Below are 26,500 nucleotides of genomic sequence, written 5' to 3'. Positions count from 1 at the left end.
CTGCTGCTTCTTTTCCCCCAGCCCATCCTGGGAGAGGAAAGGCCAGGAATTTACCTGCTCAAAGTCCTGAGAGGGAAACGAAATTCCATCTGGAAGTCTGTAGGTTTGAGGCATCTTTCTTGCTCTTAGGGGCCTCAATTTCTCTTTCTAAGAGGAGAGAGTAGGGCTGGTCAGGGTCTAAGTTCCCATCTGGCTCAATTATTGGGTCTTGTCCTGCTTTTTTTTTGAGACAAGATCTGGCTCTGTCTCCCAGGCTGAAGTGCAGTGGTGGGATCATAGCTCACTGTAGTCTTGAACTCCTGAACTCAAGTGATCCTCCTGCCTCAACCTCCCAAGTAGCTGGGACTACAGGCATGTACCACAATGACTGGCTAATTAAAAAAAAAAAAAAATTGTAGAGTCAGGGGTCTCACTGTGTTGCCCAGGCTGGTCTCGAACTCCTGGGCTCAAGCGATCCTCCCGCCTCTGTCTCCCAAAGTGCTGGGATTACAGGCGTGACCACCACATCTGGCCTCCTTTGTTTTGAATTGAGGCCTGGGTGCAAGTCCTGTCTCCTGATCCTTAGCTTTGTGACTTCCGGGTGGTTACTTAACCTCGTGGAGCCTCAGCTTCCTCATCTGCAGAGTGGATCACATCAAGAAAATATGACTCTGTCCTATGGAGCCTGATGTATAGAAAGCTCTCAATGCAATTTAGCTATTAGTTTTATAATAATAACAATAATAATAATAATATAACATTATATATTATTATTGCCCTCATCAAATATCCTATGTTTTCTTTTTTTTTTTTTGAGATGGAGTCTCGCTCTGTTGCCCAGGCTGGAGTGCAGTGGCCGGATCTCGGCTCACTGCAAGCTCCGCCTCCTGGGTTCACGCCATTCTCCTGCCTCAGCCTCCGGAGTAGCTGGGACTACAGGCGACCGCCACCTCGCCCAGCTAGTTTTTTGTATTTTTTAGTAGAGACAGGGTTTCACTGTGTTCGCCAGGATGGTCTCGATCTCCTGACCTTGTGATCCGCCCGTCTCGCCCTCCCAAAGTGCTGGGATTACAGGCTTGAGCCACCGTGCCTGGCCCTATGTTTTCAATAGCAGGACCTGCTTCATTGGGGAAAATAGGATTCAACATGCTGGGCTTAGAGACATAGTTTTGAGCCCTGGCTCTTTCATGTGCCAGTTGTGTGACCTTAGGCAGGTGGCTTTCCCTCTGTGTGCCTTCCTTGTGACTTTATTATTTTTTAATTTTTATTTTTTGAGATAGAGTCTCGCTCTGTCACCCAGGCTGGAGTGCAGTGGCATGATCTTGGCTCACTGCGATCTCTGCCTCCCTGGTTCAAGCAATTCTGCCTCAGCTTCCTGAGTAGCTGGGATTACAGGTGTGAGCCACCGTGCCCAGCCCCTTGTGACTTTAATAATGGGGAATGGGGCTGGGCATGGGGTATGCTCCTGTAGTCCTAGTACTTTGGGAGGCCAAGGTAGAAGGAAGAATCCCTTGAAACCAGGAGTTCAAGATCAGTCTGGGCAACAAGGTGACACCCTGTCTCTACAATTTTTTTTTTTTTTTTTTGAGATGGAGTTTTGCTCTTGTTGACCAGGCTGGAGTGCAATGGTGCAATCTTGGCTCACTGCAACCTCCACCTCTCGGGTTCAAGCGATTCTTCTGCCTTAGCCTCCTGAGTAGCTGGGACTACAGGCTCATGCCACCACGCCCAGCTAATTTTTGTATTTTTAGTAGAGATGAGGTTTTACCATATTGGCTGGGCTGGGCTCGAACTCCTGACTTTATGATCCACCCACCTCGGTCTCCCAAAGTGCTGGGATTACAGGCGTGAGCCACCACGCCAGACTTACAAAAATTTTTTAAAAATTAGCTGGGCTCAAGGGGCACCTGCAGTCCTAGCTACTTGGGAGGGTGAGACGGAAGGATCGCTTGAGGTGTAAGGCCGCAGTGAGCTATGATCATGCCACTGAACTCCAGCCTGGTCGACAGAGTGAGACTCTGTCTCAAAATAATGGTAATAGTAATAATAACAAGATGATACCAGATCCTGTTTCACAGGCTTATTGAGCAGATTAAATAAGAAAAGTGTGTGAGGCCGGGCGCGGTGGCTCAAGCCTGTAATCCCAGCACTTTGGGAGGCCGAGGCGGGCGGATCACAAGGTCAGGAGATCGAGACCACAGTGAAACCCCGTCTCTACTAAAAATACAAAAAATTAGCCAGGCGCGATGGCGGGCGCCTGTAGTCCTAGCTACTCAGGAGGCTGAGGCAGGAGAACGGCGTGAACCGAGGAGGCGGAAGGAGGCGGAGCTTGCAGTGAGCCGAGATCGCGCCACTGCACTCCAGCCTGGGCAACAGCGTGAGACTCCGTCTCAAAAAAAAAAAAAAAAAAAAAAGAAAAGTGTGTGGAATAAATGAATGAATGTAATGTTTATTTCTGTCTCCACACTGCTGGCCTTAACCCTTACCCTATCCAGCAGACCAGGGCCTCCTTCTCACCCTTTTCTACACACAGAGGACACAAGACAGAAACATTCACTCTGGCCTGAGCTGCAACTAAGAATTGGCCCACTTAATCCTCTCAACACCTTGTAAGAAAATTCAGCTAAAAACCCCATTTTATAGAGGAGGAAACAGGCACAGAGAAGTGAACTCACGGCCCGGGTCACATGGTGAGGAACTGGGGAGAGCTGAGATTTCAAGCCAGGTCCCTGTGACCCCAGCACGCTTCTGACCTGGGAGAAGTGGTCATGAGTCTCGGAGACTGCAGGTGCACCCTTCCAGTTTGATTCTAGACCCCTTCTCCCTGGGAAGAAATGGTTTGGATGGGGAAACTGAGGCATGGAGAGGGAAAGTCACGTGCCCGAGGACACCCATGGAGATCCACACCTGGGAGCTCTTCTCTGCTGCCTCCTGGTATGGGGAGGGTCCGTGGGTGGAGAGAGGATGGCATTGCAGCAGGAGGGAATAGAGTTAGACTTAAGGGGCCAGGCATGGTGACTCATGCCTGTAATCCCAGCACTCTGAGAGGCCGAGACCGGAGGATCCACCTGAGATCAGGAGTTCAAGACCAGCCTGGCCAACATGGCGAAACCCTGTCTCTACTAAAAATACAAAACTTAGCCGGGTGTGGTGGCGGGCGCGTGTAATCCCAGCTACACGGGAGGCTGAGGCAGGAGAATCGCTTGAACCCGGGAGGTGGAGGTTGCAGTGAGCTGAGATCGTGCCACTGCACTCCAGCCTGGGCAACAGAGCAAGACCCTACCTCAAACAAAAAAGAAAAAAAAAACTAGAGATAGACTTAGGGGTCCCTTGAGGAGGAACAACCACTAGAGTCTCTAGGGAGGTTCAGGGAGAGCAAGTGAGTTCTGCAGACAGAGGGATACAGAGACTCTAGGCCCGGATGGGGAGGGACAAGCCCAAGGTCAGGCTGCCTCCAGTCTGGGCCCTGGGCTGGAAGTCTACACCGCTCCCTGAGGCTGCTCTGCCCCACCCCCATGGGTGAATGCGGGCCAGCTTCCTGGAGCATGGCCGGCACCTCCTGGTTCCTCCCCGCCCTGGAGCCTTGGCAGCTGTGGGAGCTCCTGGCATTGAGCAGAATCAGCCCATCTGGGGCCTAAGCCAAGACTTAATCTTCCCCTTTCTGCCTCTTGCTGGGTCTGCACGCACGACGCTGAGTCAGAGGATTGCGACATCCTCTCTTGGCAGGCCAGGGAGACTAGGCGCTCTCGCCCACCCCTCCGCCGCCCCTGCCAGCTGCCTTGATCACAGCGGGGTGATTCGGTGAGGGGAGTGTGGAGATCAGTATCTGCCCTGGGTGGGTGGATGGGGGTCTGGGAAGGTGGGGTGTAGGAAGGAAGGTCCCAGTGGTCCCAGCGAGGTGACAGTAGACAATCGGGTATTAGTGGGCTAGTGTCCTTATCTGTGAATGGGGCCCTGTCTAATTGTTTGGGTTCGAATCCCAGTTCTGTCACTTACCAGCTGTGTGATCCTGGGCAAGTGATTTATTTACCCTCTCGGAGCCCCAGTTTCCTCATCTATAAAATGAGGGTAAAAACAGTGCATGCCTTCCAGCAGTGTTGTGAGAGTCAAATGAATTCACACACGTCAGCACAGTCTTGGCACAGAGGAAAGTCTCAGTAAATGGAAGATATTATTTTAAAATGATTGCTATTATTCATATAGGATGGGAGTGGCAGCCACAGAGACAGGCAGCTCACATCCCCCTTCAAGAAAAAACCTGTTGGCTGGGTGTGGCGGCGCATCCCTCTAATCCTAGTTTTTTGGGAGGCCAGGATGGGAGAATCTCCAGGGCCCAGGAGTTCGAGACCAGCCTGGGCAACAGAGCAAGACCCCATCTCTAAAAAAAAAATACTTTTTTTTTTTTTTGAGACAGAGTCTTGCTCTGTTGCCCAGGCTGGAGTGCAGTGGTGCGATCTCGGCTCACTGCAACCTCCGCCTCCCAGGCTCAAGAGTTTCTCCTGGCTCAGCCTTCCAAGCAGCTGGGACTACAGGCACACACGACCATGCCCAGCAAAAAAATTTTTTTTGTTTTTGAGACAAAGTTTCACTTTGTCATCCAGGCTGGAGTACAGTGGCAGACGTGGCAACCTCTGACTCCTGGGTTCAAGTGATTTCTCCTGCCTCAGCCTCCCAAGTAGCTGGGACTACAGGCAGGTGCCACCAATCCTGGATAATTTTTGTATTTTTGGTAGAGATGGGGTTTCGCCATGTTGGCCAGGCTGGTTTCAAACTCCTGACCTAAGTGATCCTCCTGCCTCGGTCCCCCAAAGTGCTGGGATTACAGGCATGAGCCACCATTCCTGGCCTCTACAAAAAATACAAAAATTAACCCGGCATGGTGGTGGTGTGCCTGTGGTCCTAGCTACTTGGGAGGCTGAGGTGGGAGGATCGCCTGAGCCTGGTGGGGCTGAGGCTGCAGTGAGCTATGATCATGCCACTGCACTCCACCCCGGGTAACAGAGTGAGACCCTGTCTCAGAAATTAAAAAAATCAAATGGACTTTTGATCTTGCTGCCAGGCATGCAGAGATAGCCGACAGCCTCTGACGTTGGCAATTGGCTTCTTTGAGTTCTGCCTCAGCTTACCAGCCAGGGCATGGTCTCCTGGGCAGTCTCCAGCCAATGACAGGTGGGGTTCAGAGGTGCTAGCCATTTCTGACCAGTGTGGGACTTCTCTAATGAAAAAGCCTTTCTGTGGGGGAGCATTACAACTTGGTCGTCCCCCTTGCTCACTCCTCTTGCTTCCCCCTTTCCTTTCTGAGGTGCTGTGCCCTGCATATATATATATTTAATATATATATGTGTGTGTGTATATATGTATTTAAGAGACATATATGTATGTAAGAGACAGGATCTCACTCTACTGCCCAGGCTGAGGTGCAATCATAGCTCATTGCAGCCTTAACCTCCTGGCTCAAGCGATTCTCCTACCTCAGTCTCCCGAATAGCTAGGACCACAAGTGCAGTGCTCCCACCTCAGTCTCCTGAGTAGCTGGGACTACAAGTGTGTAGTAGAAATTAGCCTGGCTAATTTCTTTTTCTTTTTTTTTTGAGATGGGGTTTCTCTCTTATTGCCCAAGCTAGCAATGGCAGGATCTCAGCTCACTGCAACCTCTGCCTCCTGGGTTAAGTGATTCTCCTGCCTCAGCCTCCCGAGTAGCTGGGATTACAGGCATAGGCTACCACGCCTGGCTAATTTTGTATTTTTAGTAGAGACGAGGTTTCTCCATGTTGGTCAGGCTGGTCTCAAACTCCTGACCTCAAGTGATCTGCCCACCTTGGCCTCCCAAAGTGCTGGGATTACAGGTGTGAGCCACCGTGCCCAGCCACTCCTGGCTAATTTCTAAAATTTCTGCAGAAATGGGATCTTGCTATGTTGCCCAGGCTGGTCCATAAATCTTTTGCATGCCCAATTCCCTATAAACGTCTGTCTTCTGGGGGAGCTGAGCTGTGACAATGGCACTGGAGTCAGGCAACCTGACTGTGAGTACTGGCTCTGCTACATACTCATCTAATCTCTTTGGGCCTCAGTTTCCCTGTCTGAGTCACAGAATAATGACAATAAGAATAACAACACCATGGCTGAGAAGATCTAGTGAGTCAGCAATACAGCCCTTGGCAGGGTTGCCTGGCAGAAAGTGAGGACTGTATACATACATCATCCTCATCCTTGTTCCTAAAGAGCCGGGGCTCTGGAGTCAGACCCACTTGGGTCTGTTCCCCACTCTGCCAGTTTCTGGCTGTGTGGCCTCTGGCAAGTGCCATGCCCTCTAAGCTTTGTTTGTAAAGTGAGGACAGACTCCTCCTTCTCAGGGTAGGGTACTGGCGAGGTCAGGCATGGAAAGCCCCAGCGGGGCCTGGGATGCTGTGGACATGCAATAACCAGGGTGTCCTGGGGGCTGGGTGATAGGTGAGCCGTGATCTGCAGGGCAGGCATGTCTGGCCCCCCAGTGAGGCCCTGGGCTTGGGCTGACGGATAAAGGGAAGTCCCAGGGCTGGGGAACCATGGTGTCCTCCTGCAGAAGTTCCCTGATTCTAGGATTCACCAGGGAGATGGGGAGGGGAAGCCCCCTGCCGTGCTCATTCAGGCAGCCAGAGGGCAGGGAGAAGGTAAGGGAAAGAAGGCGCTGACATGGTGGGGGAGTGCCTCCCCCATTGGACTAGAGCTTCCCAAGGATGGGAGGAAGACCTCTGCCACCAGACTTGGAGGCCCCCAAGGTGGGGACCTGTTTCCCATCAGTGTAAGAGTTCCTTGAGGGTTTGGATTGCATTCTTCCTCCTCCATCAGATCAGAATCTCCCCGAGAATGAAAGTGTGACTTCTTCACAGATTAGATAGCTCTAAAAGTGGATTTTGCCTCTCCCATCAGTTCCCTGAAGATGCATGGGGCATCTGGGTTCAGGACTAGATCTAAAAGGAAAAATATAATAAAATAAGGTGGGGCAGCATGCCTCCCTCCTCTGCCTAGATTCTCAATTGAGGGGAGCAATTTTGCCCCTCCTCCCCCGAGGACATTTGGATGAATGTCAGACTAGACTAGAGTTTCCTGAAGATAATGGACATGCCTCCACCCTCATAGGAAACCTCCCTGAGGGTGGGTTTGGGTCCTGCCTCCTCCATCAGACTAGAGCTCACTATGCTGTAAAGCTTGAATCCTTCCTGGGACTAGGAGTACTGTCCGAGTAAAATTAAGTTTTGTCCCTCAAACTAGACTAGGAAATATAAATTTCCCCAGGAGGGAGTTGGTATGTGCCTCCTCCATCAGATTTGTGGTTCCTTCTTGACTTGAGTTGGGGGAAATCATGCCTCCCCTATCAGCCTAGCCACTCCCTGAGTAGGGGCAAGCCCTCCCACTGAATTAGCAGCCCCTCTTCTTAAGCCCACCCCGGCAGGGTGGAGCATGGTGCCCATCCAGGAGGAAGGGACAGTCCCTTTCCTGAAACTCCAGCCTTTTCCCTGGAAGTCGGTGCCTCCCCTACTCAAGGCCACAACCTGCCCTGTGGCCACCAGGGTTTAAAAATACAGATGCAAAAGTCCCTCAGGCTCCTGGGAAAGCCGAGTGACACTGGGCCCTTCCTCATTTGAGCCGGGGACATGGCACGCTCACCTCCCTTGTTCCCAACCGTCATCCCAGTGTCCTGGTCTGGGGCACCCTACCCTCCAACACATTTCCAGGATACTGAGGATGGGGCGGGGCTGTCTCTACTGCCTCATCCCTGCGGAGTCAGATGGTCACAAGCCAGGAGCAAATGCCGACACGGCAGCCTGTCAGCCAAGCGATCCTGGGCAGGCTCAATTTCCACATCCAAAAAGATCGGGACTGGCCCAGGATTGTTGAGGTTGCACCTCCTCCCAGGGACAGCCAGGCTCTGTGGTGGCTGGTGGGAAGAGAAATAGATGACCACTCTTACTGACGTCATGCTCGGCAGGAGGTGGGGTGGGGGCGGGGAGGCGCTGGCTTGTGGCCTTTACTTTGAACATCACCTACCCCTGAACTTGCCACTTCAGCCCACTGTGGTCACACAGAGTCACAGCACATTTGCTCACTTCTGGGAAAATCAGATTGTATTTGGTGTTTTGGATCCCAAATTCTCCCGTGGGTTCCCGGTGTACCCTTGGGTCTCCGTGCCAGGGCTCAGAACTTTTGCCCACTGACCCCTGGAAAGCCACGTCATTTGAGGAACAGAGATTTGGAATCGTGTGATTAAAAAAAAAAATCCCTGAAAATTATGAAATATAACATGGGGAGAATTGCGTACAATTAAAATACACTGTTCTGTTTCAGAGACTTTTGTAAAGGAAACAGTTAGGTTAAGAAATAGTGTTGCTGGGCCAGGCACGGTGGCTCATGCCTCTAATCCTAGCACTTTGGGAGGCCGAGGTGGGTGGATCACCTGAGGTTAGGAGTTTGAGAGGAGCCTGCGCAACACGGCAAAACCCCATCTTTACTAAAAATACAAAAATTAGCGGGGTGTGGTGGTGCTCGCCTTGTGGTTCCAGGCACTCCGGAGGCTGAGGTGGGAGAATCGCTTGAACTGAGGAGGCGGAGGTTGCAGTGAGCCGAGATTGCACCAATGCACTCGAGCCTGGGTGACAGAGTAGGACTCTGTCTCAAAAAAAAAAAAAAAAACAAAAAAAAACAAAAAAAACAAAAAAACAAAAACCAGAAATAGTGTCACTAGTTCCTCAGAAGTTCCTTCATGCCTCTTCATGCCTCACAGCTCCCTCCCTCCTGGAAAGGTAACCTGTATTCTGACTTTTATGGTATAATTTCCTTGCTTTTCTTTATATTTTTGCTACCTACGACCACTATGGTTTTGAATTTTTAATAAAGGAAATCTTTTTTTTAGATGGGGTCTCACTTTGTCATCCAGGCTAGAGTACAGTGGGTGTGATATAACTCACTGGAGACTCGAACTCCTGGCCTCAGCCAATCTTCCCGCCTCAGCTTCCTGAGTAGCTGGGACCCCAGGTGCATGCCACCATGCTTGGCTAATTATTTTTTTATTTTTATTTTTTTGAGACAGAGTTTTCCTATTGTCGCCCAGACTAGAGTGCAATGGCGCTATCTCGGCTCACTGCAACCTCCACCTCCCGGGTTCAAGCGACTCTCCTGCCTCAGCCTCCTGAAGTAGCTGGGATTACAGGTACCCGCCATTATGCCCAGTTAATTTTTTTTTTTTTTTGGTATTTTTAGTTGAGACGAAGTTTCACCATGTTGGCCAGGCTGGTCTTGAACTCCTGACTTCAGGTGATCCACCTGCCTCAGCCTCCCAAAGTGCTGGGATTACAGGCAGGAGCCAACGTACCTGGCTGCTTGGCTAATTTTTAACGAAACTTTTTATAGAGATGGATTCTCGCTAGTTGCCCAGTCTGGTCTCTAATTCCTGGCCTCAAGCGATCCTCCTGCCTTGGCTTCCCACAGTGCTGGGATTACAGGTGTGAGCCACCATGTCAGGCCAATAAAGGGAACCTTTATTTTATTTTATTTTATTTTTTTTTTGAGACACAGTTTTACTCTTGCTGCCCAGGCTGGAGTGCAATGACACGATCTCAGCTCACCGCAACCTCTGCCTCCTGGGTTCAAGCGATTCTCTTGCCTCAGCCTCCTGAGTAGCTGGGACTATAGGCATGCGCCACCACGCCAGGCTAATTTTGTATTTTTAGTAGAGGCAGGGGCTTCTCCATGTTGGCCAGGCTGGTCCTGAACTCCTGGCCTCAAGTGATCCACCTGCCTCAGCCTCCCAAAGTTTTGGGATTACAGGCTTGAGCCACTGTGCCCACCTATATAGCACAATTTATGAATTTGTTGATGGGCAGAAGGTTGGTTTCCATTTTCTGACTGTTTTGGCCAATACTGCTCATGCTCGTGAGCGTGTGTTTTTCTGCATTCTCCAGGACTAGAATTGTTAGGCTACAGGGTTTCCCCATGTAGAAGACATGGCCAGACGCTTTTCCCACATGCTCATGCCAATTCTCACTCCTATCTTCAATGTCTGTTGTGAGTTATCCTTGCCCCACATCTTTTCCAGTACTGGATCTACCAGATTTAAAAATATCAGTCATCCTGGTATGTGTATGTGTGGATTGGAATCTCAGGGTGGTTCTAATTTGCATTTCCTGGATCAATAATGAGATTCAGCACTTTTTCCTATATCTATTGTTCACTTGAATTCAAGCATAAGTGAATCTTAAGGACAAAGAATTCTAGACCCCTACAATCTTAGGGGCAAAGAATTCCAGGCTGGGCACAGTGACTCATGCCTGTAATCCCAGCACTTTGGGAGGCTGAAACAGGAGGATCACTTGAGCCCAGGAGTTTGGGACCAGCCTGGGCAACAAAGTGAGACCCTACCTGTGGTTCCAGCTACTTAGGAGGCTGAGGGGGGAGAATCTCTTGAGCTTGGGAGAATCTCTTGAGCTTGGGAGATTGAGGCTGTAGTGAGCTACGATCATGCCACTGCACTCTAGCCTGGGCAACATAGTGAGCCCCTGTCTCAAAAAGAAGAAGAAGAAGAGGAAGAGGAAGAGGAAGAATTCTAGAATCCTAGACTTTTAGGAACAAGGGATTCCAGAACCCTATGCCTCAGTTTCCCCATTTGGATAATGGGGATAATAGAAGTCTCTAACTCATCATGTAGGTAATGTTATATGTGTACACCTGGCATGAAACTTGGCCCATAGTGAGTGCTCAGTAAATGTGATTTCTGTCATGGCAAGAATTTTATACATTTTGTTCTCCCTTGAATCCTTGGGACCTAGGGCAGAATAGAGGCTCAGTAAGTATTTGCTGAATGAATGAATCTTAGTATCAAAGGATCAAATAAACCTGCAGTTACAGAACTTTAGGAGCAAAAATGGGTAGGATTTAAGAAATTAGGCCAGGCGCAGTGGCTCACACCTATAATCCCAGCACTCTGGGAGGCTGAGGCAGGCAGATCACCTGAGGTCAGGAGTTCGAGACCAGCCTGACCAACGTGGAGAAACTCCATCTCTACTAAAAATACAACATTAGCCGGGTGTGGTGGTGCATGCCTGTGATCCCAGCTACTCGGGAGGCTGAGGCAGGAGAATCACTTGAACCCAGGAGGAGGAGGTTGCAGTGGGCTGAGATTGCACCATTGCACTCCAGCGTGGGCAACAAGAGCGAAATTCTGTCTCAAAATAAATAAATAAGTAAATAAAATAAAAATTAAGAATGATCAGAGTATTGGATAAAGAAAAATGTGGGCCGGGCGCGGTGGCTCAAGCCTGTAATCCCAGCACTTTGGGAGGCCGAGGCGGGTGGATCACGAGGTCAGGAGATCGAGACTATCCTGGCTAACACGGTGAAACCCCGTCTCTACTAAAAATACAAAAAACTAGCCGGGCGTGGTGGCAGGCGCCTGTAGTCTCAGCTACTCGGGAGGCTGAGGCGGGAGAATGGCATGAACCCGGGAGGTGGAGCTTGCAGTGAGCCGAGATCACGCCACTGCACTCCAGCCTGGGAGACACAGCGAGACTCCGTCTCAAAAAAAAAAGAAAAGTGTGGTACGTATACACCATGGAATACTATGCAGCCATAAAAAGGAATGAGATCATGTGCTTTGCAGGGATACAGATGGAGCTGGAAGCCATTTATCCTCAGCAAACTAATTCAGGAATAGAAAACCAAACACCACATGTTCTCACTTATAAGTGGGAGCTGAATGGTGAGAACACATGGACACAGGGAGGAGAACAACACACACTGAGGCCTGTTGGGACGGAGAGTGGGGAGGGAGAATATCAGGAAGAATAGCTAATGCATGCCGGGCTTCATACCTAGGTGATGGGTTGATAGGTGCAGCAGACCACCGTGGCACACCTTTACCTGTGTAACAAACCCGCACATCCTGCACATATACCCTGGAACTTAAAAAAAAAAAAAAAAAAAAAAAGAATGATCAGAGTCTTAAGAACTAAAGAAAGGTAAAAATGCATCCTTGGCAAACTTAAGATTCACTATTTATTTATTTATTTATTTATGTATTTATTTTTATTGAGATGGAGTCTCACTCTGTCACCCAGGCTGGAGTGCAGTGGTACGGTCTTGGCTCATGCCAACCTCTGTCCCCCAGGTTCAAGTGCTTCTCATGCCTCAGCCTCCTGAGTAGCTGGGACTACAGGTGCGTGCTAGCACGCCCAGCTAATTTTTTTGTGTTTTTTAGTAGAGACGGGGTTTTGCCATGTTGGCCAGGCTGTTCTCGAACTCCTGACCTCAGGTGATCTGCCCACCTCAGCCTCCCAAAGTGCTGGGATTACAGGCATGAGCCACTGTGCATGGCCAGATTCACTATCTTAAATTTTTATTTATTATTCATTATTATTATTATTTTTAGATATGGGGTCTTGCTCTGTCACCCAGGCTGGAGTGCAGTGATGTGATCATAGCTCACTACAGCTCCAAACAGGAGGCTCAAGTGATCCACCTGCCTGGGCCTCCCAAAGCACCGGGACTACAGGCATGCACCACCTCGCCAGCCCTCTATCTTAAACTTTTAGAAACGAGGAAGCTGTCCGGCCAATGCCGTCTGGCTCAGAGTGAGAACAGAGAAGAGAAAGGAGTGGGGGCCCAGGTCTTCTCACCCTCCCTGTGTCCCCTCCCCCAGGTGTCTCTTATAGCCCCTTCTCATTTCCATGGCCTTTCCTTGGCCTCCCCACCTCCTCCTGCCTGGTCCTCCCTTTGCACAGGATGAAACTTGAGGAAGCTGCTTCTTCCTGAGCCCCATCATTGGGAGAAAGTCCAAGATCCTGCTGCAGAGGACCCACGCCAGGTACCGTGTCCCTTCAGCCTTATCCCTCCGGCTCTGTCCCACCCACAGCCCTTTCTGCCTCTTAGCCAAGGCCTCTCCCCCGCCATCCTCCTTGCATACATACCCCTTTCACTTCAACCTCAAAACTATGCCTCTTTCTTGGAGATCCAAACCAGGTCACATGGTAAGTGCTCAGTAAACACATCAGGCTCCAGCTCTGACAGCCTTTCCTCCAGGAAGCCCTCCCTGATTTTTCTTTCCAGTCTGAGTCAGGAGCCCCCTGACCCTGCCAGCCCCAACATTCTGGGATGCGACTGTCTGCGGAGGGATGGACCAGTCTTCCCCATGTGTGAACCTGTGAGGGCAGGCCTGGGGCTGTCACTGCTGTGTGTATCCAGCACTGCCCCAAACAGCAGAGGCCTCTAGGTACGGGCTGTGAAGCCCGTCTGACTGTTCACAAGGCTACTGTTAATTGTGTGCCCTCAATGCCATTCCTCTGGGACCCCAGGATGGCTCTACTCACTTTTCCAGGTCAGCAAAGGAGTGCCCGATGGTTCAAAGGGATGCAGGTGAGGTCCTGACAGTGCTCAGCCCACCGCCCGCCCTCCTGAGACACAGAAGCCATTGTCAGCTGCTCAGGTCTTTGTCTCTAGTTCCACTCTAAAAGCTCATAAAGCCCCTGTGTTTCAAATGCAAACGTTTCTTGCATTGTGAATCCACAGTGAGACCTGAGACCTCAGCACCTGCCCTCAGTGATCATTCCCTCCTCCCCAACTCCCTCATCCTTTACCCAGGCACAGAGAAGTTAGGAGCTTTGTCCAAGGTCACACAGCCAATAAGGGGAAGAGGAGCTAAGTGTGTGTGTGTGTTTTTTGAGACAGAGTCTGGCTCTGTCCCCCAGGCTGGAGTGCAGTGGCACGATCTCGGCTCACTGCAAGCTCTGCCTCCTGGGTTCAGGCCATTCTCCTGCCTCAGCCTCCTGAGTAGCTGGGACTACAAGCGCCTGCTACTATGCCCGGCTAATTTTTTATATTTTTAGTAGAGACGGGGTTTCACCATGTTAACCAGGATGGTCTCAATCTCCTGACCTCGTGATCCACGCACCTCGGCCTCCCAAAGTGCTGGGATTACAGGCGTGAGCCACCGCGCCCGGCGTTTGTTTGTTTTTTGAGACTGGGTCTCACTCTGTCACCCAGGCTGGAGTGCAGTGGTGCAATCAGGACTCACTGCAGCCTACACCTCCTGGGGATCAGGTGATCCTTCCACCTCAGCCTCCTGAGTAGCTGGGACTACAGGCATGTGCCACCATGCCCTGCTAGTTTTTGCTTTTTTTTTTGTAGAGACAGGGTGTTGCCAGGCAGCCCAGACTGGTCTTGAACTCCTGGGCTCCAGCGATCCTCCTGCCTCAGCCTCCCAAAGTGCTGGGATTACGGTCCTGAGCCACCGCACCAGGCCAGTAATTTAGATTTTGAAAATCAACTGTATTGAGGTATAATTAACATACAATAAAATACACCTGTTTCAACTGCGTGTGTTTGGCCGGGCATGGTGGCTCATGCCTGTAATCCCAGCACTTTGGAGGCCAAGGCAGGCAGATCACTTGAGCCCAGGAGTTTGAGACCAGCCTGGGCAACATGGCGAGACCCCATCTCTACAAAAAATAAAAAAATTAGCTGGGCGTAGTGGCGCATGCCTATAATCCCAGCTACTTGGGAGGCTGAGGCACAAGAATCACTTGAACCCAGGAGGTGAAGATCGTAGTGAGCTGTGATCTTGCCACTGCACTCCAGCCTGGGTGACAGAGCGAGACTCTCTCAAAAATAAATCAATTTAATTAATTAAAATTAAATTAAAGAAGAAGTATGTTAGATGAGTTCTGAGAAACATGTACAATCATTTAATCATATGCTGATCAAGATGTAGAACATTTCTAGCACCCAGAAAAGGTCCCCTGTGCCGTCCCTGCAGTCATCTCCCGTTGTCCTCAGACCCTGGCAGCCACCAATCTACTTTTTCTTTTCTTTTCTTTTCTTTTCTTTTCTTTTCTTTCGCCCCCTTTTTTTTTGAGATGGAGTCTCCCTCTATTGCCAGGCTGGAGGGCAGTGGGGTGATCTCTGCTCACTGCAACCTCTGCCTCCTGGGTTCAAGCAATTCTCCTGCCTCAGCCTCCCAAGTAGCTGGGACTACAGGTGCCTGCCACCACGCCTGGCTAATTTTTGAATTTTTTGTAGAGATGGGGTTTCACCGTGTTAGCCAGGATGGTATCAATCTCTTGACCTCGTGATCTGCCCGCCTCGGCCTCCCAAAGTGCTGGGATTACAGGCATGAGTCACTGTGCCCGGCCTCTTTTCTTTTCTTTTTTCTTTTTCTTTTTTTTTTTTTTTTTGAGACAGAGTTTTGCTGTGTCACCCAGGCTAGAGTGCAGGGGCGCAATCTTGGCTTGCTGCAGCCTCTGCCTCCCAGGTTCAAGTGATTTTCCTGCCTCAGCCTCCCCAGTAGCTGGGATTACAGGCAGACGCCACCATGTCTGGTTAATTTTTGTATTTTTAGTAGAGATGGGGTTTCACCATGTTGGCCAGGCTGATCTCGAATTCCTGACCTTAAGTGATCTACCTGCCTGAGCCTCCCAAAGTTCTGGGATTATAGACATGAGCCACCATGCCCAGCTACATCTGCCTTTTTTTTTTTTTTTTTTTTTTTTTGAGATGGAGTCTTGCTCTGTCACCCAGGCTGGAGTGCAATGGCACGATCTCGGCTTACTGCAACCTCCACCTCCTGGGTTCCAGAGATTCTCCTGCCTCGGCCTCCTGAGTAGTTGGTATTACAGGTGCCAGCCACCACGCCTGGCTAATTTTTGTATTTTTAGTAGAGATGGGGTTTCACCATGTTGACCAGGCTAGTCTCGAACTCCTGACCTCAAGTGATCCACCTGCCTTAGCCTCCCAAAGTACTGGGATTACAGGCATGAGCCGCCACACCTGGCTGCTTTTTATCCCTATAACTTTGCTTTTCCAGGATGACATGTAAATGGGATTACAGAATACGTAGTCCTTTAAAAATAAAAAATCATTGGCCGGGTGCGGTGGCTCAAGCCTGTAATCCCAGCACTTTGGGAGGCCGAGACGGGCGGATCATGAGGTCAGGAGATCGAGACCATCCTGGCTAACACAGTGAAACCCCGTCTCTACTAAAAAATACAAAAAACTAGCCGGGCGAGGTGGCGGGCGCCTGTAGTCCCAGCTACTCGGGAGGCTGAGGCAGGAGAATGGCGTAGACCCGGGAGGCGGAGCTTGCAGTGAGCTGAGATCCGGCCACTGCACTCCAGCCTGGGCGACAGAGCGAGACTCCGTCTCCAAAAAAAAAAAATAAATAAAAATAAAAATAAAAAATTATTAACAAATTTACCTACAGTAAAATTCTCTCTTTTCAGTGTGCATTTTTTTTCTTTTTTTTTTGAAGAAGGGTCTCACTCTGTCACCCAGGCTGGAGTGCGGTAGTGCTATCACCACTCACTGCAGCCTCAACCTCTCAGGCTCTAGCGATTCTCCTGCCTCAGTTTCCTCATTAGCTGGAACTACAAGTGCACGCCACCATGCACAGCTAATTTTTGTATTTTTGGTGGAGATGGGGTCTCACTATGTTGCCCAGGCTGGTCTTCAACTCCTGGCCTCTTGCTTTGGCCTCCCGAAGTGCCTGTGGGGCATGCAGTTCTTTAAGCTTTGACAGGCTCATGTGGTTGTGTAGTCACCAGCAGAATCAAAATATGGATATGTCCAACCACTCCTAAAACCCCTCATCTGCCCTTTTGGGGTCATGCCCATCCCCCACCCCACCCCTGGCAACCACAGGTCTGTTTTCTGTACCTATAATTTTGCCTTTTCCAGAATGTCTTGTAAATGGAGTAATGTAGTTATTATCATTATAATCATCGTCATCATCATCATCATCATTATTTTTATAAAGATGGGGTCTCACCATGTTGCCTAGGCTGGTCTCAAACTCCTGGGCTCAAGCAATTCTCCCACCTCGGGCTTCCAAAGTGCTGGGATTACAGGCGTGAGCCACCGCACCCGGCTTAATACTGTAATTTTTGAGCCTAGCTTCTTTCACTCAGCATAACACAGTTGAGGTTCATCCATGTTGTGTGTATCGATAGCAGTTCCTCTTCATTGCCGAGTGATATTCCACTCTGTGGATGGACCACAGCTCACTTACGCACGTACAAGCTGAAGGACATTTGGGTTGTTTACAGTTGTTGGCAATTATGAACAGAGCTGCTGTGAGTGTGTGCATACAGTTTTTTTGTGTGTGAAAATAAGTTTTCATTTATCTCGGGTCAATACCAAGGAATAAAATTGTTGGGTCCTATGGGAAGTGTATATTTAATCTTGCGGGAAGTTGGCAAACCATTTTCCAAAGTGGCTGCTCGGGGCTTGCATGCCACCAGCAGCCTGTGGAAGTTCTGGCTGTAGAGCTACGACGTGAGTCCGGGTCTGAGAGATGATGCTGAGCTCCTCGGCATCAAGCCACACCCGTCCTGAAATAGAATAACAATTGCGGCAAGAGCTGTCTTCTGTCCACCAGTCGACACTGTGCGTGCAACTATTAAAAAAAAAAGAAGGAGGAAGCTTTTCTGGTGCTGATGCGGTGTGATCTTCCAGATGTATTGCTGTATTGCTAGGGGAAGATGCAGGCCACAGCAAGACCGTGCACAATTTGCATAAAGAGGGAAGGACACATGGATTACAGGAGAAGTGGCTTCCACCTGTAATCCCAGCACTTTGCAAGGGCAAGATGGATGGATCCCTTGAGCCCAGGAGTTCGAGATCAGCCAGGGCAACATGGTGAAACCCCGTCTCTACCAAAAATATAAAAATTAGTTGGGCATGGTGGTGCGTGCTTGTGGTCCCAGCTACTAGGGCCGCTGAGGTGGGAGGGTCATTTGAGTCCAGAAGGTTGAGGCTGCAGTGAGCTATGCTGGCACCACTGCACTCCAGCCTGGGTGACAGAGTGAGACCCTGTCTCAAAAAAAAAAAAAAAAAAAAAAAAAAAAGAAAAGAAAAAGAAAAAGAACAGAAATTGGGAGGTGAGAACGGGACTGGGGAGGGGACGGGCAGAGTCGTAGTAGGGAAGCGACTGCTCACTGCCATTTGGTCCTTTTTGAATTTTGGAACTTGTGAACGCCTTACCTTTTCAAAACAAACACATCCGATTCATTCACTCTGCTAACAGGTTTTTCAGGCCATGCCCCGGTGTTGACCAAATAAGATTCCTGCCCTTGGGGAGTCACAGACTCTTCCATCCATCCAGGAGACAGTCAACAAGACAAGGAAAATACAGCCAATGGCAGGTATCTGCTATGGAGAAAAATAAAGCTGGTGAGGGAATGAGGGAGATGGAGGGTAGGAAGTCGAAGCTGTTATTTAAATCCAGCGGCCAAGGGAGGCCCTCCAAGGAATGACGTTTGGGGCTAAGACTTGAGGGAGGGGAGGGAATGAACCATGTGGACATCTGGGGGAAGCGTGTTCTAGGCAGAGGGAACAGCAAGTGCCAAGGCCCAGAGGTGGGTCGGAACGGCTCTTTGAGGCCAGTGTAGCTGGAGCAGAATGAGCTGGGGGAGAGTGGAAGGGAGGATGGCGGGGGAGATGGTGGCAAGGAGATGGATCAGGATCTTATGAGCCACTGTAGGGACGTAGGCTTTTACTCAGAGGGAGATGGGAGCCATGGAGGGTTCTGGGCAGGGGAGGGATAATCTGACTTTTTTTTTTTTTTTTTTTTTAAGATGGAATCTCACTCTGTTGCCCAGACTGGAGTGCAGTGACGCTATCTCGGCTCACTGCAACCTCCGCCTCCCAGGTTCAAGCGATTCTCCTGCCTCAGCCTCCTGAGTAGCTGGAATTACAGGCATGCGCCACCACGCCCAGCTAACTTTTATATTTTTAAAGTAGAGACAGGGTTTCGCCATGTTGGCCACGTACCATGTTGGCCAACTCCTGACCTCAGGTGATCTACCTGCCTCGGCCTCCCAAAGTGCTGGAATTACAGGCATGAGCCACCACGCCCAGGCCAGGTTTCAATTTAATTTAATTTGTTGTTATTATTATTGTTTAGAGACAGGGTCTTACTCTGTTGCCCAGCCTGGAGTACAGTGGTGCCATCTTGGCTCACTGCAGCCTCGACCTCCTGGACTCAAGCAATCCTCCCACCTCAGCCTCCTGATGACTTAGGTGTTAACAGGATCCCTGTGGCTGCATGTAGGGGAAAGACAGGTCCCTTCGGGCACGCGGCAAGGACCCAGGCAGGGAGACCCGTGAGGAGGTGACTGCATGGTCCAGGCCGTCCGTGATGGTGGCTGGACCAGAGTGGGGACTTTTTTTTTTTTAAGAGAGAATCTTGCATTGTCACACAGGCTGGAGTGCAGTCGCGTGATCTTGACTCACTGCAGTCTCCACCTCCCGGATTCAAGTGATTCTCATGCCTTAGCCTCCTGAGTAGCTGGGATTACAGGTGCATTCCACCACACCCAGCTAATTTTTGTATTCTTTAGTAGAGACACCACCATGCCCAGCTAATTTTTGTATTTTTTGCAGAGATGGGATTTTCACCATGTTGCCCAGGCTGGTCTCGAACTCCTGGGCTCAAGTGATCTGCCTGCCTTGGCCTCCCAGAGTGCTGGGATTACAGGCATAAGCCACCATGCCCGGCCAATTTTTTTTTTTTTTTTTGAGATGGAGTCTGTCCGTCGCCCAGGCTGGAGTCCAGTGGCGCAATCTCAGCTCACTGCAACGTCTGCCTCTGGGGTTCAATCAATTCTTGTGACCTCAGGTGATCCACTTACCTCAGCCTCCCAGAGTGCTGGGAATTACAGGTGTGGGCCACCACGCCCGGCCCCACATCTTTACTTCTTTCGGTGATGGGGGCTTTTGGAGAGGTACAGGGAACCAGGAGAGGGAGGACAGAGAGGACCAAGGGGACCGGGCCTGCCCTGTTTGAGCTGAGACCTGAAGAGTGCGGGGAAGTGTTTGAAGGAGGTGAACAAAAGGCTTTATTAGGAAACCAGAAAGGAGGCTGGGCGCAGTGGTGCATACCTGTAGTCCCAGCATTTTGGGAAGCTGAGGTGAGAGGATGGCTTGAGCCCAGGAGTTTAAGACCAGCCTGGGCAATGAGTGAGACCCTATCTCTAAAAAAAAAAAAATTAAAAAATTTACCCAGGTGTGGTGGCATGTGCCTGTAGTCTCAGCTACTCAGGAGGCTGAGGTGGGAGGATCACTTGAGCCCAGGAGGTTGAGGCTGCAGTGAGCTATGACGGCGCCACTGCACTCCAGCCTGGGGCCAGAGCAAGACCCTGTCTTTAAAAAAAAAAAAAAGAGAAAGCAAGAAAGAGAAAGAAAATACAGGCAGCGAGTGGTCAGGCTGTGGCTGTGGTACAGCACTTGGTTTTCTCCTGGGGGCACTGGAGAGCCATGGCAGATTCTGAGCAGGGGTCAGGATTGGGTTTCCAAAGACGCCTCTGACTGTGGTGCGGGCAGGGAGACCAGCTGTGTAGCAAGACACCAGGTGGCCTGGGTTAGGAGGTGGGTCAAAGAGGGAGGGGTGAAGGTTACCAACCATAGATTTAGGAGGCAATTTTCTTGGAAGGAAAGGGTGGGGTGCATGCTGGCTTGCTGACGCCACTATCAGCCACTGTCCCAAGGTTTTCTTGTGCGTGAACTCATGGAGCCTTCACCACCACCCAGTAGGGATCCTCATTGCACAACTGGGGAAACTGAGGCTGAGAGAGACGCGCTCGATGGCCCCAGATCTCACACAGCAGGTTATAGGAGCCAGCATTCAAACGCCTGGAGTCTGACTCCAGAGCTGGGGCGTTTTCACACACCTGACTCCTTAAAGCTGGAGAAGCTGAGGCTCCCAGTGGGGGTGAAGTTCCAGGTTCAAGACCACACTAGAAAAGAAGAATTGAACCCACACCTTACCACGGGACACGGTCCTGCCCATCCCCTCTGCTCCCAGCAGCGTGAGAGCTCGACCTCCGGGGAGTCCCCGTTCTGGGTTGGGCGCCACTCCTCCCTCCCTATCCGCTTTGCGCCCGAGCTGTCTCCGGACTTTAACCCTGGGCTGCCACCGGTGGCTGGCGACGCTGCCGATAAGGGGAGGTGGTTGGTGCAGAGGCCAGCAGGGCAAAATTCCCCTACTCCCGGTGCCAGGGGAGTTACCCAGGGCAGGGGCGGGGGCGGGAGAGGGTGGGGGCAGAGCAGCCGGCGGAGGAGGAGGGGGAGGCATCTGCAGCTCGACAGAGAAGTGGTATTTGCTTCTCTGTGCCTCAGTTTCCCTCTTGGAAAAATAGGCATGGTTCCTTCTATGGATGTAAGAAGGACTCAGGAACCTTTGCAAGGGCGGAGGAGTCCAACCCTCTGGTCTGACTGGGAGACAAGGTGTTCCCCAATCTGATGGTGGGGGACAAGGTGGCCCAGCACAGTGAGAAAAATAAGTAAACTAAGGAGCTCTCACCAAATCCCATGAGGGAGACAGGATTGTCCAAATCCAGTGAAGCAGATAAGAAGCTCCAGCCCCCTGCAGCAAGAACGAGTGTCCAGTCTGTATTTCCAGTCTGTCAGGGAAGGTAAGGAGCAACATTATGATGTGTGAGACAATGCATTTCTAATCTGATGGGGGAGATGGGTAGTCCTAGTCTGATGGGGGTGTTGAAGGGCTCCCATGCCTTCTGGGAGAGCTGATGAGCTTCCAAATGAATGATAGAAATGGGGAACTCCTCAAACTGGTAGGGAGACAAGGAGTCTGCTAGTCTGATGAGGGAGGTAAGAATCCCCCTGTCTGAAGTGGGAGCCAGGGTGCTCCAGTCTGAGATTCCAAAGTGAGGAAAGAGACGTGGCTTCAGTCTGAGATTCCAAGGTAAGGAAAGAGACAAAGAACATACTCGCTGCAGCTCAGCCAGCTCCTTCCTGAGCCCGGGAGTCAAATGGGCCCAGGATGCCTGGCCAGGGAGCCAGGACCTAAAGACAGAGAGGATTTGCTCTCCTGATCCCGGGGCAGTTCTGTCCAGCTCTGGGCCTGATCTACTTTTGGCAAACAAAGACCTGGCTGGTGGTGTACGGGCACCACCTAGCGGTTGCCATGGGCACGCCTTCCATCTGGAACTTGGGGAGAGCGGCGCCTTGGAAGACCAGAGAAGGGCTCCTTGGACTCTCTCCCTGGGACCTGGGTCCAAGTCCCAAACTACCCCCTGAAACTGGGTTCTATGCGTCACTCCATTCACCCTGCACATGGCAGCTGGGGGAGTCTCTGGGAAGTACAAGCCTACCCCTGTCTCTCCCTTGCTCACAACTCCACGGTGGCTCCCCGGTGCCCTGGGAGGAAGTCTACACCCGGCCACAAGGCTGACTTCTTCTGAACAAGCCTCTGCTTCAGTTGAACAATGAGTAGTTTCTCAAAGGTGTCATATGCAAAACTTACCTTCAGGCCTTCGCACAGGCTGTTCCCTCTGCCAGGAGCACCCTTCCCTGCCTCTTCCCCAGCATCTCTCCTACTCCTCCTTCAGGTCTTGGAGTAGATGTCTCTGCACTCGTGAGCTCCCTGGTCAGGGTCACGGTCTGGTGGGGCTGTCGTGGTCACTGCTGTGTTCCCCTGGGGCCTGACACTGACAATGCACTCCAGGGAATGTTTATTGAATGAATGAATGAATGCCAAACTAAAGAGTTTGCCAGGGCAGTCGTAGGAGATTTTAATCAGGGCCAGGACATGGTTGGATTTAGAAGCCCCTGGGTTCCCACTTTTTTTTTTTTTTTGAGAGAAAGATGGAATCTCACTTCGTTGCCCAGGCTGGAGTGCAGTGGTGTGATCTCGGCTCACTGCAACCTCCACCTCCCAAGTTCAGGCAATTCTCGTGCCTCAGCCTCCCGAGTAGCTGGGATTGTGGGTGCAGGCCACCACGCCTGGCTAATTTTTGTATTTTAGTAGAGACAGGGTTTCACCATGTTGGCCAGGCTGGTCTTGAACTCTTGACCTCAGATGATTCACCCACCTCAGCCTTCCAGAGTGCTGGGATTACAGGTGTGAGCCACTGTGCCTTGCTGGAAGCCCCTAGGTTCCCTCTCAACCCTGGGCTTTTGTACATACTCTTCCCTCTCCCTGCACTATTTATACCTAGTAACCCCCATTCATCCTCTAGGTATCAGATGAGCTGTCCCTTCCTCCAGGAAGCCCTCCTTGACCCCAGTCTGGGTCAGGCACCTGCTCTGAGCTCCTGCAGCCTCCTGGGCTCCTCCATCCCAGGCTGTGAATTCTACTGAGTCATTATTACCTGGGGACAAGTCTGCCTTCCCACTGGATCTGGGAGGGCAGGGCTGGGTTCTGTTCACCCTCTCTGCCTTCTCCTCTGAGCTTACAACATCTGCCAGGACCTAAGTTCAAATCCAGACACCCCCATCTTTGGAGATCCTTAGGTGAGTGTGGGCTTCTCTTGGAGCCCCTGCTTTCTCGTGTGAAATGTGGGGAGGATGAGAAGCGTGCATGGAAAGCCTCCCAGCGCTGCGGTGGGGCAGTGAAGAGATGAGATCCTGAAGTCCCCAGCTGACCATGGGCCGGGTGACTGTGGGTGACCCACTTCCCCTTTTGGGGTTCATCTGGCTGGATGAATGGTAGCAGTAGCCCCATCCTGCCGGGACATTCTGGGAGGCCCGCCTGGGGCTTCCCGAGGTGGGAGGGTCAGGGACAGGCTGAGGGAAGAGGTGTCTGCTGGGTTAGGGGAAAACCAGCCTTCCCCATCATGAAACGGATGATGGGAGGGAAACAAACAAAGCTGGCTCCACCAGGTCGTGAGGGGAAGTTCGGGGAGAGGATGAGGGGGCCCCACGAGGCGGGTGAAAACCACAGTCCACAACTCGTCGCCAACTTCCCGCCTGGAGCCTGTGTGCCTCGGGTGAGGCTCCCTGCTCATTGGCCTTAAACAAGGCATATCTTCATTCCGACCTCCAACCCAGCCCTGCCTGCAGGCTCTGGCCTCAGAAATGGCAGCTTCATCTTTGCAGTGGCTCAGGCTCAAAGCTTGGAGACCCCTAACTCTTTTCATCCCTTGCAGCACAATTCTGCCCCCAACAGTCTCTTTCTACCTGATGGCCAGAGGGATCCTGTTAGAATCTGAATCAGGGCTAGGTATGATGGCTCACACCTGTAATCCTAGCACTTTGGGAGGCCGAGGCGGGTGGATCACCTGAGGTCAGGAGTTCTAGACCAGCCTGGCCAACATGGCAAAACCCCGTCTCTACTAAAAATACAAAAATTAGCTTGGCGTGGTAGTGTGCACCTATAATCCCAGCTACTCAGGAGCCTGAGGCAGGAGAATCACTTGAACCCAGGAGGCAGAGGTTGCAGCAAGCTAAGATGGTGCCATTGCACTCCAGTCTGGGAGACAAGAGCGAAACTCTGTCTCAAAAAACAAAACAAAACAACAACAAAATTAGCTGGGTGTGTTGGCACATGCCTATAATCCCAGCTACTGGGGAGGCTGAGGCAGGAGAATCACTTAAACCCCGGAGGCAGGGCGTTGTAGTGAGCCACTGCACTGCAGCCTGGGTGACAGAGCAAGGCTCCATCTTAAAAAAAAAAAAAAAAAAAAAAGAACCTGAATCCGAAGAATCTGAATCCGAACCCATCCAGCCTCTGTGGCTCCTACCTCACTCGGGATGATGGCCAAAATCCTCACCATGGCCCTCAAAGCTGTTGAATCCTTGTTCCTTTTTTTTTTTTTTTTTTGAGAGGGAACCAACCTCTCTCTGTTGCCCAGGCTGGAGTGCAATGGCGCCATCTCAGCTCACTGCATCCTCTGCCTCCTGGGTTCAAGTGGTTCTCCTGCCTCAGGCTCCCAAGTAGCTGGGATTACAGGTTTGCAACACTACACCTGGCTAATTTTTGTATTTTTACAAAAATAGAGTCGAGGTTTCACCATATTGGCCAGGCTGGTTTCGAATTCCTGACCTCAAGTGATCCGCCCACAGCGGCCTCCTGAAGCGCCGGGATTACAGGCGTGAGCCATCACAACAGGCCATTTTTTGTCTTTTTGATGACAGCCATCCTAACTCAGGTGAAATAATACCTCATTGGGGTTTTGATTTGCGTTTCACTGATGAGTTCACGATGTTAAGTATGTTTTCATATATTTGTTGGCCATTGTATGTCTTCTTTTGAGAAATGTCTGTTAAGATAATTTGCCCATTTAAAAAATTATATTGTTGACCAGCCATGGCGGCTTACACCTATAATCCTAGCACTTTAGGAGGCAGAGGTAGGACAGCGGCTTGAAGCCGGGAGTTCGAGACCAGCCTGAGCAACACAGTGAGACCTTGTCTGCACAAAAAGTTAAAAATAGCCAGGTGTGATGGTGCACAGGGTGGTCCCAGCTACTCACTTGGGAGGCTGATGTGGGAGGATTGCTTGAACCCGGGAATTGGAGGCTGCAGTGAGCTGTAGTTGTGCCACTGTACTCCAGCCTGGATGACAGAGCAAGATGTTGTCATCAAAAAGACAAAAAAATGGCCAGTCGTGATGGCTCAATCCTTTTTTTTTTTTTTTTTTTTTTGAGACGGAGTCTCGCTCTGTCACCCAGGCTGGAGTGCAGTGGCGCAATCTCGGCTCACTGCAAGCTCCGCCTCCCGGGTTCACGCCATTCTCCGGCCTCAGCCTCCCGAGTAGCTGGGACTACAGGCGCCCGCCACTGCGCCCGGCTAATTTTTTTCTATTTTTAGTAGAGACGGGGTTTCACCATGGTCTCGATCTCCTGACCTTGTGATCCGCCCGCCTCGGCCTTCCAAAGTGCTGGGATTACAGGCGTGAGCCACCGCGCCCGGCCAAGGCTCAATCCTATAATCCCAGCACTTTGGGAGACCGATGCGGGCTGATCACTTGAGGTCAGGAATTCGAAACCAGCCTGGCCAACACGGTGAAACCCCGACTCCACTAAAAATACAAAAATTAGCTGGGCAAGGCAGTGCAAGCCTATAGTTCCAACTTCTCAGGAGGCTGAGGCAGAAGAATCACTTGAACCTGGAAGGCAGAGGTTGGAGCGAGCTGAGATCATGCCACTGCATTCTAGCCTGGGTGACGGATTGAGATTCCATCTCTCCCCAACCCACCCAAAAAAAAGTCAGATTTTTTTTTTCTGTTGAAATGTTTGATATATTGTATATTCTAGATAGAGTTCAAGACTGGCTTGGCCAACATGGTGAGACCCGTCTCTACACAAATACAAACATTAGTTGGGCGTGGTGACAGGCACCTGTAATCCTGGTTACTCAGGAGGCTGAGGCTGGAGAATCACTTGGACCTGGGAGGTGGAGGTTGCAGTGAGCCAAGATTGCACCACTGCACTCTAGTAGCCTGGACGAGAGTGTGAGACTCCATCTCAGGAAGAAAAAAAAAAAATATATATATATATATATATACACACACACACACACACACACACGCACACACACACGCATACATACACACACGCATATATATACACACACACACACACACACACACATAATTAGCAGATCATGGTCATGGTGGTGAGCACTTGTAGTCCCAGCTACTTAGGAGACTGAGGCAGGAGGATTACTTGAGCCCAGGAGTTCGAGGCTGCAGTGAGCTGTGATTGTGCCGTGGTACTCCAGCCTGGGCAACAGAGCAAGACTCTGTCTCAAAAAAGAA

The 26,500-nt window shown here is 50.8% G+C and overlaps 1 protein-coding gene across 1 annotated transcript in view; it reads right to left on the bottom strand.

Annotated features, from left to right (window-relative positions):
• Nucleotides 1-21,764, bottom strand: part of BCL3 (BCL3 transcription coactivator) — a 36,758-nt gene extending 14,994 nt beyond the window's left edge. Inside the window, exons 1-6 of the mRNA XM_077980369.1 lie at nucleotides 21,729-21,764; nucleotides 21,302-21,401; nucleotides 20,670-20,735; nucleotides 17,983-18,147; nucleotides 16,769-17,330; nucleotides 55-147 (exon numbers count right to left, since the gene is read on the bottom strand). The gene's annotated coding sequence lies outside the window, so the exon portion shown is untranslated. The remainder of the gene's footprint in view (nucleotides 1-54; nucleotides 148-16,768; nucleotides 17,331-17,982; nucleotides 18,148-20,669; nucleotides 20,736-21,301; nucleotides 21,402-21,728) is intronic.
• Between the last annotated feature and the right edge of the window lie 4,736 nt (nucleotides 21,765-26,500).

Source organism: Macaca mulatta, chromosome 19, assembly GCF_049350105.2.
Source record: "Macaca mulatta isolate MMU2019108-1 chromosome 19, T2T-MMU8v2.0, whole genome shotgun sequence".
NCBI classification, from domain to species: domain Eukaryota; kingdom Metazoa; phylum Chordata; class Mammalia; order Primates; family Cercopithecidae; genus Macaca; species Macaca mulatta.
This window is presented reverse-complemented; position numbering and strand designations above follow the sequence as displayed.